This window comes from Protopterus annectens, chromosome 3.part0 (assembly GCF_019279795.1).
Source record: "Protopterus annectens isolate FY-2018-M chromosome 3.part0, PAN1.0, whole genome shotgun sequence".
Taxonomy (NCBI): domain Eukaryota; kingdom Metazoa; phylum Chordata; order Ceratodontiformes; family Protopteridae; genus Protopterus; species Protopterus annectens.
The window spans coordinates 174,232,167-174,245,898 of NC_056731.1; the positions used below are offsets into that span (position 1 = coordinate 174,232,167).

The 13,732-nt window shown below is 39.0% G+C and overlaps 1 protein-coding gene across 1 annotated transcript in view; it reads left to right on the forward strand.

Annotated features, from left to right (window-relative positions):
• Window positions 1-13,732, forward strand: part of EXOSC7 (exosome component 7) — a 742,094-nt gene that overhangs the window by 690,187 nt on the left and 38,175 nt on the right. The gene's annotated exons all lie outside the window — the stretch shown is intronic.

Genomic DNA, 13,732 nt, shown 5'->3' on the forward strand with positions numbered 1-13,732 from the left:
AAGAAGGGTTTCTGAACTACAGGCATTAATGGCAGTGCAACCCTTCCTGATCTTCCATCAAGATAGAGTGTCCATGAGAACAAATCCTACATTTATGCCTAAGGTGGTATCCAGAGTCTCTTTAAACCAGGCTATCCACCTACCTACATTCTTCCCCAACCCACAGAACAGGGGAGAAAGACTGTTGCATACCTTGGATGTATATAGACAATTACGCTACTACCAGGACAGGACCAAGTGCAATAGAAAAACTGACCAGCTTCTGGTAGCATATGCAACAGGAAGGGAAGGAAAAGCAATTTCAAAACAGGCAATCTCAAAGTGGATAGGAAATTGCATTAGATTTTGTTACTCCTACCATGGAAAGAAAACTCCAGAGAACATCAGGCCTCACTCCACAAGGGCTACAGCCACGACCACAGCTTTCTTACGAGGAGTGGCTACCAAGGACATTATAGAGGCTGCTACTTGGACCTCCGTGCATACATTTGCCAAGCATTATAATTTACCTTTATACTCTAGATCCCGAGCAGGTTTTGCCACTGCTGTTTTGCAAGGGATCAATCTCTTTTTTCCTCCTCCCCTAGTTTGGCTATGGTATTCTACCCATTTGTAAGGACTGCAGATGCATCCTTGAAGGACATAGTACAGTTTTGTACCTACCATAAATATAGATGTCCGATAGGAATGCATCTGCAGTCAGGATTACCCACCCGCCTTCCCCTCTGTGGTACTCCTAGGGTATTTGCCATCTTTTAGCTAGCTTGGGGGGGATCTATTATGGTGTATTTGTTTGTATATATGTACATACATGCTTATTTTATGTGTTTGCTCTCTACTATTTGGAAACATTGGCATTTATCCAAATTTAGCCATCCAAGAGGGCACCTGGCATCTGGGGCAAGAAACACTGAGGAAAATGGCGTCGGCTGATGCCTTTATACCCGAAGAACTGCAGCTATGACGTCGGGTGAAGTGCGACACCAGCCGAAGCCGGACCCAGACTTTGGAATCCGGCCGACCGAAGGGCTGCCTGACGACAGGACAACCCATTTGTAAGGACTGCAGATGCATTTCTATCGGACATCTACATTTATGGTAGGTACAAAACTGTACTTTCTGTTTATTTCACAAAAAAACTTTCATCATATTTCTAGAATCCACAGTACAAATCTTATATACTCAGCCTTTGCTGATGACTTAAATATATACTTCCAACCCCCCAAAAATACTTAGTTATTGATGAGTTCTCGGTAGTTTCAAATTATAATTTAAATTTAAACAAGTCGCACATTTCCCCTCAATCCTATAGGGCATAAAGAATTGTACTTTCCTATGAGTGAGATCAAAATAGACTACCAGATACAATATCTAGGAATAATATTTACTTCAGACTTCAAAGATATTATAAACAACCTACTAACTACATGGACTAGTATTCAAAACAATATGGATAGATGGAAGAACATTAATATGTCTCTGCTGTCAAAAGCTAGTGTTGTCGAGATGAATTTCTACCAAGAATACTCTTTCAGTTAAATGCTACCTTTTCAAATATTCCCCAAAACGTCTTCCTTGCCATGGAAAAAGCTATATCAAGATTCTTATGGTATCCCAAATCTACCAGAATTAAATATGCAAAACTTGTACTCGCCAAAGATAAGGGGGGATTGGGGTTACCTGATTTTAAGCTTTACTATAGTATAATTACTGTATACAGACTAATGCAAATAATAAACTATGACTTGTATATAAATACTTGGACACCCCAGTGGACCAGAGTCTGGTATGAACAGTTGAAATCCCGTGGCTGTAATATCAAATCCTTACCATTCTTGAATTTAAACCAGGCTAGCATATACACGAAGAATTTACACCCACTAATTAAAAACATGATTCTTACAATACAGAAACTATTTAAATCATTGCAATTAGCTGACGCTTTTGCCCTTATACAACCATTTCACCTAAATCCTAATTTACTAATAAATAATAAACCAGTAAATCTAACAAACTACCCCCTGATAAAAGACTACACAATATGGGATGTATACCAATGGAAAGACTCTAACACGGGGCAAATGAGACTTGAACTCAAACTTCCTATGAAATATAGTATTATCCTTAACCAACTTCATCATCTTATAAATGCAAAATTCTCACAAATACACACTGACTTACAGAACATAGTTTTAGTTAAATTAATACTTGAAAATCTTGCGATTAAAGGGAAAACAATTTCTAAGACTTATAAAATTGTAATGAGTGCAAAACATCAGAATTCTTTATTATTTTCAAACTATTGGCAAATGAAAAATCAATCACTGACTGAAGAAAATAAGAAACTAGCCATTGAAAATGCAATCAAATTCATTCCTTTCAAGAAGCTGTTATATATACAAATTATGGTAAATAATCTATATTATACCTTATCTAAATTAAATAAATTCAATCCTAACTTTTCGCCTGTATGTCCCCATTGTCCGGATCAAACAGCTGATATTTTACATGTCATGTGGAACTGTACTAAGATACACAACTTATGGTGTTCCTTGAGAGTAAGATTAGAGAAGATGGGATATGAAAAATCAACCCTTACTTGGGAGACAGCTATATTGTACATTAATATCAATCAACTCCCAAAAATATTAAAACGTGTCTCTATTACGATGTGTGCCCTTATTAAATTCTTTATTACAAAGGATTGGAATGTCATGTCACCAATTACATGGGAAAATTTTAGCAATCTTGCTATCAAATATATCACATCGCAAATTAATTTATTCAGAAACAAAAAACAAACGCTATTACCAAAAATATTGGGGTTACTTGCTAGATATAATTCTTGATAAATAAAATTTGCCTAAAAATTGTCATGAAAAGCTAACCTTTAAATAAGAAATAAATGTAGTATAATCCATCTTTCTTGCATCTTCTCCCTTCTCTTAGTATATGTGTAACTAGATATTTTCCCTAAACATACAAATAATGGTTAAATTTCTATTTTTACTTTATATATCGACTATCCCCATTTTAACTATCCCTTATGAGACCAAATGAACATAAGAATTCTCATATTTTACTTGACGACGTAGTGACTTCTTGTGTGTATACTGTATGTGTATATGTATATATATATATATATATATATATATATATATATATATATATATATATATATATATATATATACGTATATATTTATGTATATGTATAATTTTCTCGGAACGAGATTGTTGTCTGTTTTTTCTTTAGATAGGTATTTGTATTGTTTATTTGTGTTTTTAAGTTACCGTATTGTTGTTATTTGAAAAAAGAAAATTGAAATAGAGATTTTGGGGGGAAAAAAGGATAAGCAAGGTCTAAAGTATTGCTGTGATCATAGTTGCTGTCCTTTTTGCAAAGTCTCATGATGGTAAAATTACTGATATTAAAGGGGATGTCTATACTACTGCTTAATGTATATCTTTTTTAGACCATCTTGGAGAACTTAAATTGTGTTATCAAGTTTGCAGTCATCATATTTGGTTATGCAGAGGCCATTTCCCATTTTTGAATCCAAGAAGACTAGTCTGTAAAGAAGTGGGTCCCCAAGCATTACCCTGTGAACACTGTAACCCTGATCATACCTCTCAACCTGGAAACATCAAAAATGTGGACAAAGGCCCATGAAAAATGGATACAAATCTGCACACTGATTAACATAAAATCTGAGTACATAATTATGTAGCTGCACACACTCCAATGGAATTGTAGGATACCAGCTTTCAAACACAAACTGAAGAACAGACGACCAAAATATGGCCCCAGAGTCCCCCTGCAGCCATTCCAATGTCCCATTACTTCGCTATTTCATCCCATTTACCATAAACACTGTAATGTGCATACTGCTTTACTTCTACAATGATTATCTGGATTTAATTTAAAACTTTTATTTTACGTTTTATAGCACAAATACCAATAGACATCTGCTAAACAAAGCAATACAGTCTAAAATGAAAATTGACTTGGCATTAAAACTTCTCTGCCCTTGAAACTTACATTCATTAAAACCCATATTCAAAGAAAATGCATCTGGCCAGTGGTGGGTAAAGATTACCTTTGGGCTGTTTTCAAATCATAGGCCCCTTGCAAACAAAACATACATGTGTTCTTTGATGCACCTTCCTGACTGTATTATTCCTTGCATAGTACAGCGTACTTGTTAGTGTGTTTTAAATTTATTGTTTTGAACATTTTTCCAGTAAGCAATGAAACAAAATGCTTGAACCAGTAATGACAAAACTGCCCAGTTCAGAACATTTCCATCATAAAAGTCTACTCAAACTTCTACAGTCCACCAGTATCAGTAAATATGCACAGTCTCTGCAGAAGTAAAAATCATCTAAATAACACCACATTATAGAGATCTGTAACTAATGAAGAGGTTGCTGCTAGCAAACAACTTTATATTTCATTGTTTCATCTGCAAGTAAAGTGCCTGTTGGCCTTGAAGAATAAATTGCCTATGTTACATTAAAAAAAGTGATAAGCCAGTAATATTTCAATAGGGAATGGATGGCAAACTGATAACAGGTTCATAGTTACTAGGTATCTCAGCCAATGGATGACATTCTAAGGAGTGCAGCATCCACCTCCTTTAAAAGTACAACACAGTACAGTATCGGCAATCCATCTACATACTTTGGGAATAAAACCCACAACCTTCTGCAGCAAAAGCAAGTATACTACCTGTTGTGCTACTAACAATGCAAGTAGACGTTGTATGAGCAGCACTAAACTTCTCTTTTCCTGAAGATCTGTGCAGCACAAGAAATCAGGAAAAAGTCAAAATTTATTTGGGGGGGGGGGGCGAAAACCAGGGACACGTTTTAAACATTGCTTGTATAATTTTAGAAAGTTGTTAGAATAAAATGTTGTTACCATGTGTTTCCTGAAAGATAGGAAGACAAGCTTTAATGGCTATCATTTTTTAATGAATTCAGTTCACTTATTTCCCAGAAAACCACACATTTTATTTTATTATTTAACATTTGTTTACTGGGAAAGTCTGACTTTGAACAAAGCTAATTTTCAGCAGAGGCCTGAGGAGAAATGCTCCAGATATGTCTTTGTATCATGGGAGGAAACCAGAGCACCCAGAGGAACCCCACACATATGCAGGGAGGACATATGTGGACTCTACACAGAAGGCGCTTTGGCCAAGATTCGAACCAGATAACTTCTTGCTGTGAGGTGACAACACTACCACTGAGCCATCCATATTTTAAGAGGAACAGATCAAAAGTATGAGCCAAACATTCCAGATATTCTGTGAAAATTTGTACAGTTGAGAGCTATAACTCCTTCAGTCAGAAGTGGTGGTATGGGTAGAGAACTCAGGCTCTTGCTTCTTGTACCTACGCTACAGGGTTTGAGCCTGAGTAACCCTAACCACCAGTTATACCTAACTGGGCATTTTACGTGCCGGTGCACGCACACATCACTTAAGCAATAACCCCCAATACAGCAATATCACTAAAGGAATAACAAGTGTGATAGGACAGTGATTCAAATGCAATTGTGTGCGTGAGCAGAAAGAATGGAATGGTCCTGTTCTAGAGTCATCATTAAAAGCAAGCAGCAGCACATAAGAATAAGCCATTTTTCTGCTTTAAAAGTGTTTGTATTCCTGTATCTGCTTTAACTTTTGAAAAAAAAATCCTATCTCTCTGTTCGTTTCCTGCCTTTCTAGTACCAATACAGTCTGATTTACTGATTTTGCTGAATTCTGGGCTGTTTGTAAGTTTCTGTGTTGCCCAAGCCTTTCTAAGATGGAGGGAAGCTTCTCTGTTCATCATTGAGAGTGGTGAGCTTTGAACAGCCTGTGTGTCGCTGGAGGAGTGGTTTCAGCTCAGAATCTGTAGTTTTATTGGCCATTTTGGGCTATTTTCTATCCCTTTCATGTTTCTGTTTAAAAACCTGTGTTTGCGCAGTTTTGCACATTGTGCAATGGTGTTTAACTACGGTTAAAATATTCCCGGTGCCAGAAAGTCTGCTCCTCAGATTTGGTCTTAGAACTAGCCAGTTTTCTAGTTTTAGCACTCAAAACTATTTCTTTTTGTTCAGCACTGTCCAAATCTCATTGCAAGCACTAAATAATCTACAAATTACTGCAGCACTCAGCTTTCCTCACTTTTCAAGAGGAAATCAGTTCTTAGTACTTAACTTAATAAGCACTAACCAGGCATGTCTAAGGGTCAGCTCCCAGTGTTTTCTGCTGTCCCTCTGATGAATCTGGGCATCTTGGGGCAATGTAGCAATTGCCTCATGTACACGGACAACCCTCTCCTCCCGCCACCCAACACTACAACCTGTGAGAGATGCACTTATATAGCCAAACTGGAACCCAAGCTCTCTCTAGCCAAGACTGGACTAGAGAGTCAAGAGAAGAAGGTAAACACCACACCACACTCTACACAGTCCATCAAAACCTGCACCACCCAAACCCATACATAGTAACACAAAACACACACCTACATTTGCGGAGGCTCACAATAAAAATCTGCCCAAACAACCGAGACCTCCAAAGCTGAAACACAAGCAACCACCACCCCCCAACAGTACCTGAACGACGCATAGCCCACAGAATCAGTGTGCCTCTCAACCTCCGCCCATAAGGCAAAATAACATACCCAACACACTAGTCATTAGCAACTCTATAGTCAGGCACACTGATGTCCCTCTCACCAGGCTAAACAAGGAGAATGTTACTGTCAGCTGCCTGTTGGGTGCCAGGATCCGCCATGTAATGCACGCACTCAGGTCACTCCACAAGAAGTACAAATGTAACTCTGTCATTGTCCATGTTGGAGTGAATGACCTGAGATGTACCTTCCTGGACTACATGAAAAGAGACATGGAGGAGCTCTCTGACCATGTGGTCCAGGCAGGTATGACACTAGCCCCGAGTATCATCCTGCCATCATCCAGAATCATACCACTGTACAAGGACATAATGATTGACTTCAACAATTGACTAAGCTTCTGGCATCATTCCAAGGGGATCCAGTATCTGTCTGCCTGGGACGACATGATTGGCAGGCCACGATGCTTTGCCAGAGATGGCCTGTACCTGTCGCCTCTGGGATTCCAGTTGTTGGCTAAGACTCTCGCTGCACCTGTTGTGCCTTTTTTAGGCGAGGCTCAAACATCAAGCGCACCACCATAATAGATACAAACAAGCGAAATCTAAGGCTAATGCTACACAGTGCTAGAAGTCTAAACCTCAAAATGCACTCACTCGAGGCACTCCTTAAGATGCAGAACATCAACATCTGTGCAGTGATAGAGACCTGGTTTAAGGCTCCAGAGAGCACCCCTGCATTACCAGGCTGCAATTCTTAGCACACCTTTTGCCACCTAACCTGATCCGAAACACTAAAGGAAGAGGCGTGTCCATATTCATAAAGGATATTCACACCTCCAGGCTAGTTGCTCAACAAAATGCATCCAAAATTATCAATTAACACTGGGCAAGACTGCAATTCAGGTTGTAGCTTGTTACAGATCCCCCGCCATGCCCCAGGAAGCCCACTCCATGTTTCTCGATATACTGGATAATATTAAGGTACAGCCCAATACCCTATTATTGGAAGATTTCAACTACCCCACCATCAACTGGGAAAACTACTGGTGTACTAACTCATTTGCCCAACGTTTGCTGGAATTCATCAATTCCAACGCCCTGGATCTGCTTGTCCATACCCCTACCAGAGTTAGCAACATCCTGAATCTGGTCATTACCAATATGGGTAACAGATGCTCCACTCCAGAGGTCAACTCTTTGCTGGTCAGGTCCGGCCACAAGCTAATCACCCTAGACATCTATATCCCACCCCCACCCCCCATTAAGGAAACCACCGTAAAAAATTTCTCCAAAGCCAACTTCATGCTTCTTAAGTCAGAAGTGACCAACTTCACATCACCCACACAGATTGAAAATAGAGACACAAGTGCTGAGTCATATACAAAAGCACCGTATAAGCACTTACACGAGTGGATGGACTGTGCCAACCCCAACAGAACCAAGATGCTGTCCTCCAAAAACAGGAAGCCAATCTGGTGGTCCCCTGCCATAAACAAACTCTACAACAGAAGGAAGAAACTATTGCAAAAAAGAGTAAAATCCCATGATTGCAGGAACTCTCTGGTCAACCTCAGCAAGAAGCCGAGATCCCTCATAAAATCCTCCAAAGCTAATTATGAAAATAAAATTGCCATGGATTCCAAAGAGACAGCCGCAAAGCTTTCTACAGCTATGTCAAGAATCTTAATGGCAATGCTCAGATCTGCTCTGAACTACAGCACAATGGCACTACATTTATCGAACTAGCTGATATTGCCAACATCCTGGCAGACAGGTTCAGTGCTTTACCCCCCCCCCCCAAAAGGGCCCTTCTCCATACTGGAAGATTGCAAAGCCCCTGCAGGCACGGCCACATAGGTAAAGACTGCACTCTCCAAAGCCAAGAACACAGCATCTGTGAGACTGGATAACATCCCAGGCTGCGCTCTGCATGAACTACAGAACGAACTGGCACCCCACCTAATTACCAGTTCAACCATAGCTTCACTTCAGGCTGTGCGCCTATGGAATGGCGCACAGCGACGGTTACCCCACTCCACAATGGGGGTGCCACCACAGACCCTGGGAACTATCGCCCCATTAGCCTGATGAGCCTGGTCTGCAAGTCCATAGAATGCATCATCCTGGAGCTTATAAACAAAGGTACAGGTAACCTCCAAACTCTGGACCCCACTCAGTCCGGGTTTTTAGAAGTTAGAGCATGTCTCCTAAACCTGATTGACTTATTCGAAGCAGTCACCAGAGCCGTAGACTAGGCACACAGCCTATCTTGACTTCACCAAGGCTTTCCACACCATCCCCCACTCTGGTGTTATAGGTAAACTCACTGGACTAGGCATAAATCCATATGTCACAAGATGGGTGGCCAACTGGCTCACTGACGGAACCCACACAGTGAAAGTAGCCGACTCCAAATCCGACTTCAGACCAGTGACAAGCAGAGTACCACTGGGTTCGGTCCTAGGTCCTCTCCTTTTCAGTATTTACTTCTCTGAAGTCCAGGCTAATACAGCTGGTCTCTGGCTAACAAAATTCTCAGATGACTGCAAACTAGGAGCCATGATGGATTCTCCTAAGGATGTGGACATTCTACAGAGAGGCCTCACTGAGACTGATGGTTGGTGTCAAAGTCATGGCCTAAAGCTCAATGCCAAGAAGTGCATTGTCATCCCCTTTTGGAAAAATACCGTACCCATGAACTACCACATAGGCGGTAGCCTACTAAACACCGAAAGTGTGATAAGAGACTTTGGACACAGGTGGACAGCAGTCTGTCCTTTGATAATCACATCGCTACAGTAGTCAGGAAATCCTTCTGCGTGGCACATCTCATCACAACGAGGGTTCTCCTGCAAGAAGAGAGGTCATCATTCCTCTCCACTCATCCCTCATCAGACCCATTATAGAGTACAATGCCCCATTTGGCATGTACCTCGCAAGGCATCTGCAACAACTAGAAAGGCCACAGAAATACCTCACTAGGAGGATTACTGGCCTCAAACAGAAGCCATACATAGACCGTCTCAAAAACTCCAGCTCTACTCCATCGCATATCACCTACTCAGAGACCGACCTCTGCCTAACATACAAAGCCATGTCTAACCCAGATCTGATGGACATACTACACTTAAAGAAATCCCAATCTCTCTGAGCCACATGCTCCAGGGACCTAAACATTGTCACCACAATAAACAGAACATGCTGGAGGGATAGATTCCTGTCCCAGAGACATCCTATGCTCTGAAACGGGCTACCCATTCATGTCAAACAGAGCTCATTAGCCGTCTTTAAGAGAAGTCTTGACAATTGGATGGGATACAGGAAATCCACCCTGGGGATCACTGTTGTGGCACTGCTCAACAGGGGCACAGGAAAATAATTTTCGTGGGTGGCGAAAGCCAGGGAACCTCCTTTTGCTAGGCTTATATAGGCCCTAGGGCTGATAGCCTAGTACATACCTATGAACCAATGAAAATGATCTCACACAATTATATAAATAATCCAAAAGTGCACCGTGATGGAACAGTAATTCAATTGCAGTTGTGCGAGCAGAAAAGAACGGAATGGTCCCTCATCAATAAAATAATTGCTGGACCAGGGAACGGTCCTACCAGCTAGAACTGCAACTAAGTGCTGAGTTTTCCTTACCTGGACATTCTGATGCTGCATTCAGCACACACACACATTACTTGCTGCCTATAAACAGTGAGCCCTCAGCTAATTCTGGCAGGCTGCTCACAAAGCTGATGTCATCGCACACGCCTGTGCACATGATGATGTCAGCGGAAAAAATTAATCAAAAAAAGGCTGGGAAATTTGGAAATAAAGGGGGTCACTCAGGAATTCATGGCACCCCATTTTTTTGGACCTCAAAACCGGTAAATGCTGAGGAAGTCTGTACGGTTGAGAGGTATGATCTGATACTGATCGGTCTTGACTTTTTATTGCTAGAATCAGGACTTGGGTGTATAAAGATTTAAATCTGTTATACAAGGGCCGTAATACTTAAAACATGTTGGTTGGTTTATTTTTCCTGAATGCACTCCTGTCTGTCTTTTTAAAAATATATTTATTTTTTCTATAAGGGGCATGTGGAGCAGCTGTATCCTGGCTTAGATCTGGTAAGACAGTTAAATAGGGATTTCAAGGCATCATACTGTCTAGACTTTATGAAAATAAACACACATGCAATTTCTGATGTTTTCTTCCATATTTTGTCATCTTGTGCTTTAAAGAAGGGTTGTCATCCATTATATTACCATTCAGCTGCAGTAATCCTCTCGCTTTTTAATATAGTCTTGAAAATTTTTTGGCATTACTGTGCCTGAAAAGGATACATTTCATTCATATTGAAATGGGTACCTTTTCTGTTAAGAGTAAACATTGTTTATAGTGTTTTGCTTGACCTTTATTTTTATTTGTATTGATAGGAATTGATATTTTTGTGTCCTCAGTTTATTTATAGAGTAACACTAAGATTAATATCAGTACTCCAAGATATTGACTCTAACGAGCGCTGGACGCAGGACTGAACTCTGGCACATTCATTTTCTCAAAGTGCACAAAATCATTTCTGTTTTTATTTATGTTTTGATTACCGGGTTGTATAGCTGGACTGAGGCCCTAATTTTTGATGCCTGAGAGAAGTTCCACAATTAAACAAGCAAAAGTATTCTAATGATGCATAGTAGAAGTAAAATCATTACAAATAACTTCATATGTTGTCAAAAATGATACATTAAGAGACGCACAGTGAAAATAAGTAGGTTATAGATCATTCAGGAAATGTAGTGAGTTTATACAAGTCGCATGCCGATATCACTCAGTTCATGTACACCTAATTATGCAATACTTTTTTATATGTTAATATCCTTTAAGATGAGGTCTAGGAGACAGGTATTTTAAAGTCTTGATTGTTTTTTCAAGTTTTCTTATCTTTTGATTTGTCATTTTCTTGTTTTTTTAACAATTTCTGTATTTGAGCAGTGATGTAACATAATTCTCCTGAGTTTATTCGCATTTCTTTTCTCGGATAGTCCAACTGAGCAAATTACCCCTATTCAGCAGCCTGGGAATATCTACTTTTTAAACTGTTGGATTATCAAAAACAAACCTAGATATCAGAGACAAATATGATAAGTATTAATATTTGCATAGTTTAGATGCTAAAATATATACAGTAAGGATCAAGTACAAACTAGAAGTAGCCACCGTATACACACAGAAGGAGTACTTTTGAAAAAAAAACATGCTAGAACATCTATGAAGTTTCAACTTAAAAGTTGTTTTATATATCGTAAAGTGTTAGGAACAGACAAAGATATAGAGAAGTAATAAAGATGTCAAGGTTAGTAGAAGAAACAAGATACGAAGTACAAAATGTTACATCAAGTGAAATTAAGATGCCATGTCTGCCAGAATAAGTGCCATAGGGTTCTTAAAAGTTTGTAGATATATTTTGCTTCTGGGTACTCATCCTCAAAAGTAGTTCTTATAGAAAGGATGAGTGCTTTCAAAAGTTCTACATTTTTAATTTACTGAAAAAGCATTTTCTGACATCAGTTTAGGAAGGTGAAGGTTTGTATACTTTCTTCTTTTTATTTTTTCCTTATGATCTTACATAGCCTCATAAGTTATGCAGCCTCTTGTATAGTCTTCTGATTTTAGTTGCAAATTTATTGGTAATACTGTTATTGACCTTTGTTTTCCCGCTTTCACATTTTTTTACCCAATTTATACATATTTAAGCTGAATTTGGAATCTTCTCCCAGCTGTGTTGTATAGAGGGATGAAGCCATATCTACAATCCAGGAGATTCTGTTTCATCTAGTGGCTGGAGCACTGCAAGAGCCAAGCAGGGGAGGATGGGAGTGAGCAGCTTATCGAAGGGCAGGGTAATTGGGCCAGATCATCGATTCTAACTACAGAGCTATTAAGAAATAATGACTGTTAAACATGAGTGTTTAAGTTCAGATGAATGTAAAAGATCCCATGTCACCAATCAAAAAGAGTAGATGATGTTCCCTGATGCCCTGGCCAAATTTCCAATAGTAGTAGAAATACCACCTAGGATCTCCTTTGAAAAGAGGCAACTAGCTTAGTGTAACAAACCTGATCAACAAAGGCTACATAAAATAAATCAAAGCATATGCGCCTTGTTAGTCACAGATTGCCAGCTTCACACCACAGAAAAATAGTGGAGCTACTGTTCTGAGTCAGATGTAAATGAGCAAAAAATAAATCGACTCCATTCACACACTGTTTTTTTAAACACAAATTATCAATTATGCTACAAAAACGAAAAAAATATCCATTTTACTGTCCTGAGTGCTTTTTATTGTAAAAGTGCACGTTTTATTACTGTGTTTGTTACATAAATTACATTACATAAAGTTTGGTTGAAGCAAATCATTGAGTAAGGTGAGGGACGATTAACATTAAAGACTAATTCACACTGGGCATTGAAATACATTTACAGTTTGAAAAGAGCACCTAAATTGATTTTGTTTTCAAGCTTGACATTCTGGAGTTCCTTAAAATGATGTCGTCAGATATGGTCACTGATAAAAATTGAAGGAAGCAAAGTAATGAAAATGACAGGCTGGTGCTGATGGTCAAAAGTAGACAGTCACAGTACTTCTGTAAGCTAGAGGTAGAGAGAACCACAGTAATTTCTCATCACACAGGTGTATCTCTGTCTCCAATAAAATATCAAAAAGTGAAAGCCTTGACTGTAGAACAGTCTTGTAGCATGGCAGCCCCCTTTGAGGCCATTTTTGATTTACTTTGGTAATGCATGAAAGTTCAAGATAAGCCGAAAAATGTGTTTATATATATATATATATATATATATATATATATATATATATATATTTTTTTTTTTTTTATTTATTTTTTTTTTAAAGTAGCTCTTGATGTTTCTATACAAAAGTGCAGTATCATTTGTTTTGTCCCCTTCTTTTTACCCTAGACACTACTAAAGCAGAATAATCTTCTTTCAATATTTTGCCCATATTAGATGCAAGGAGGTGAAATCCACAGGCTGTGCTTCCAGGTTGTAGAGGCAAGCTGATTTATTTCTGTGAACACACACCATATTTATAA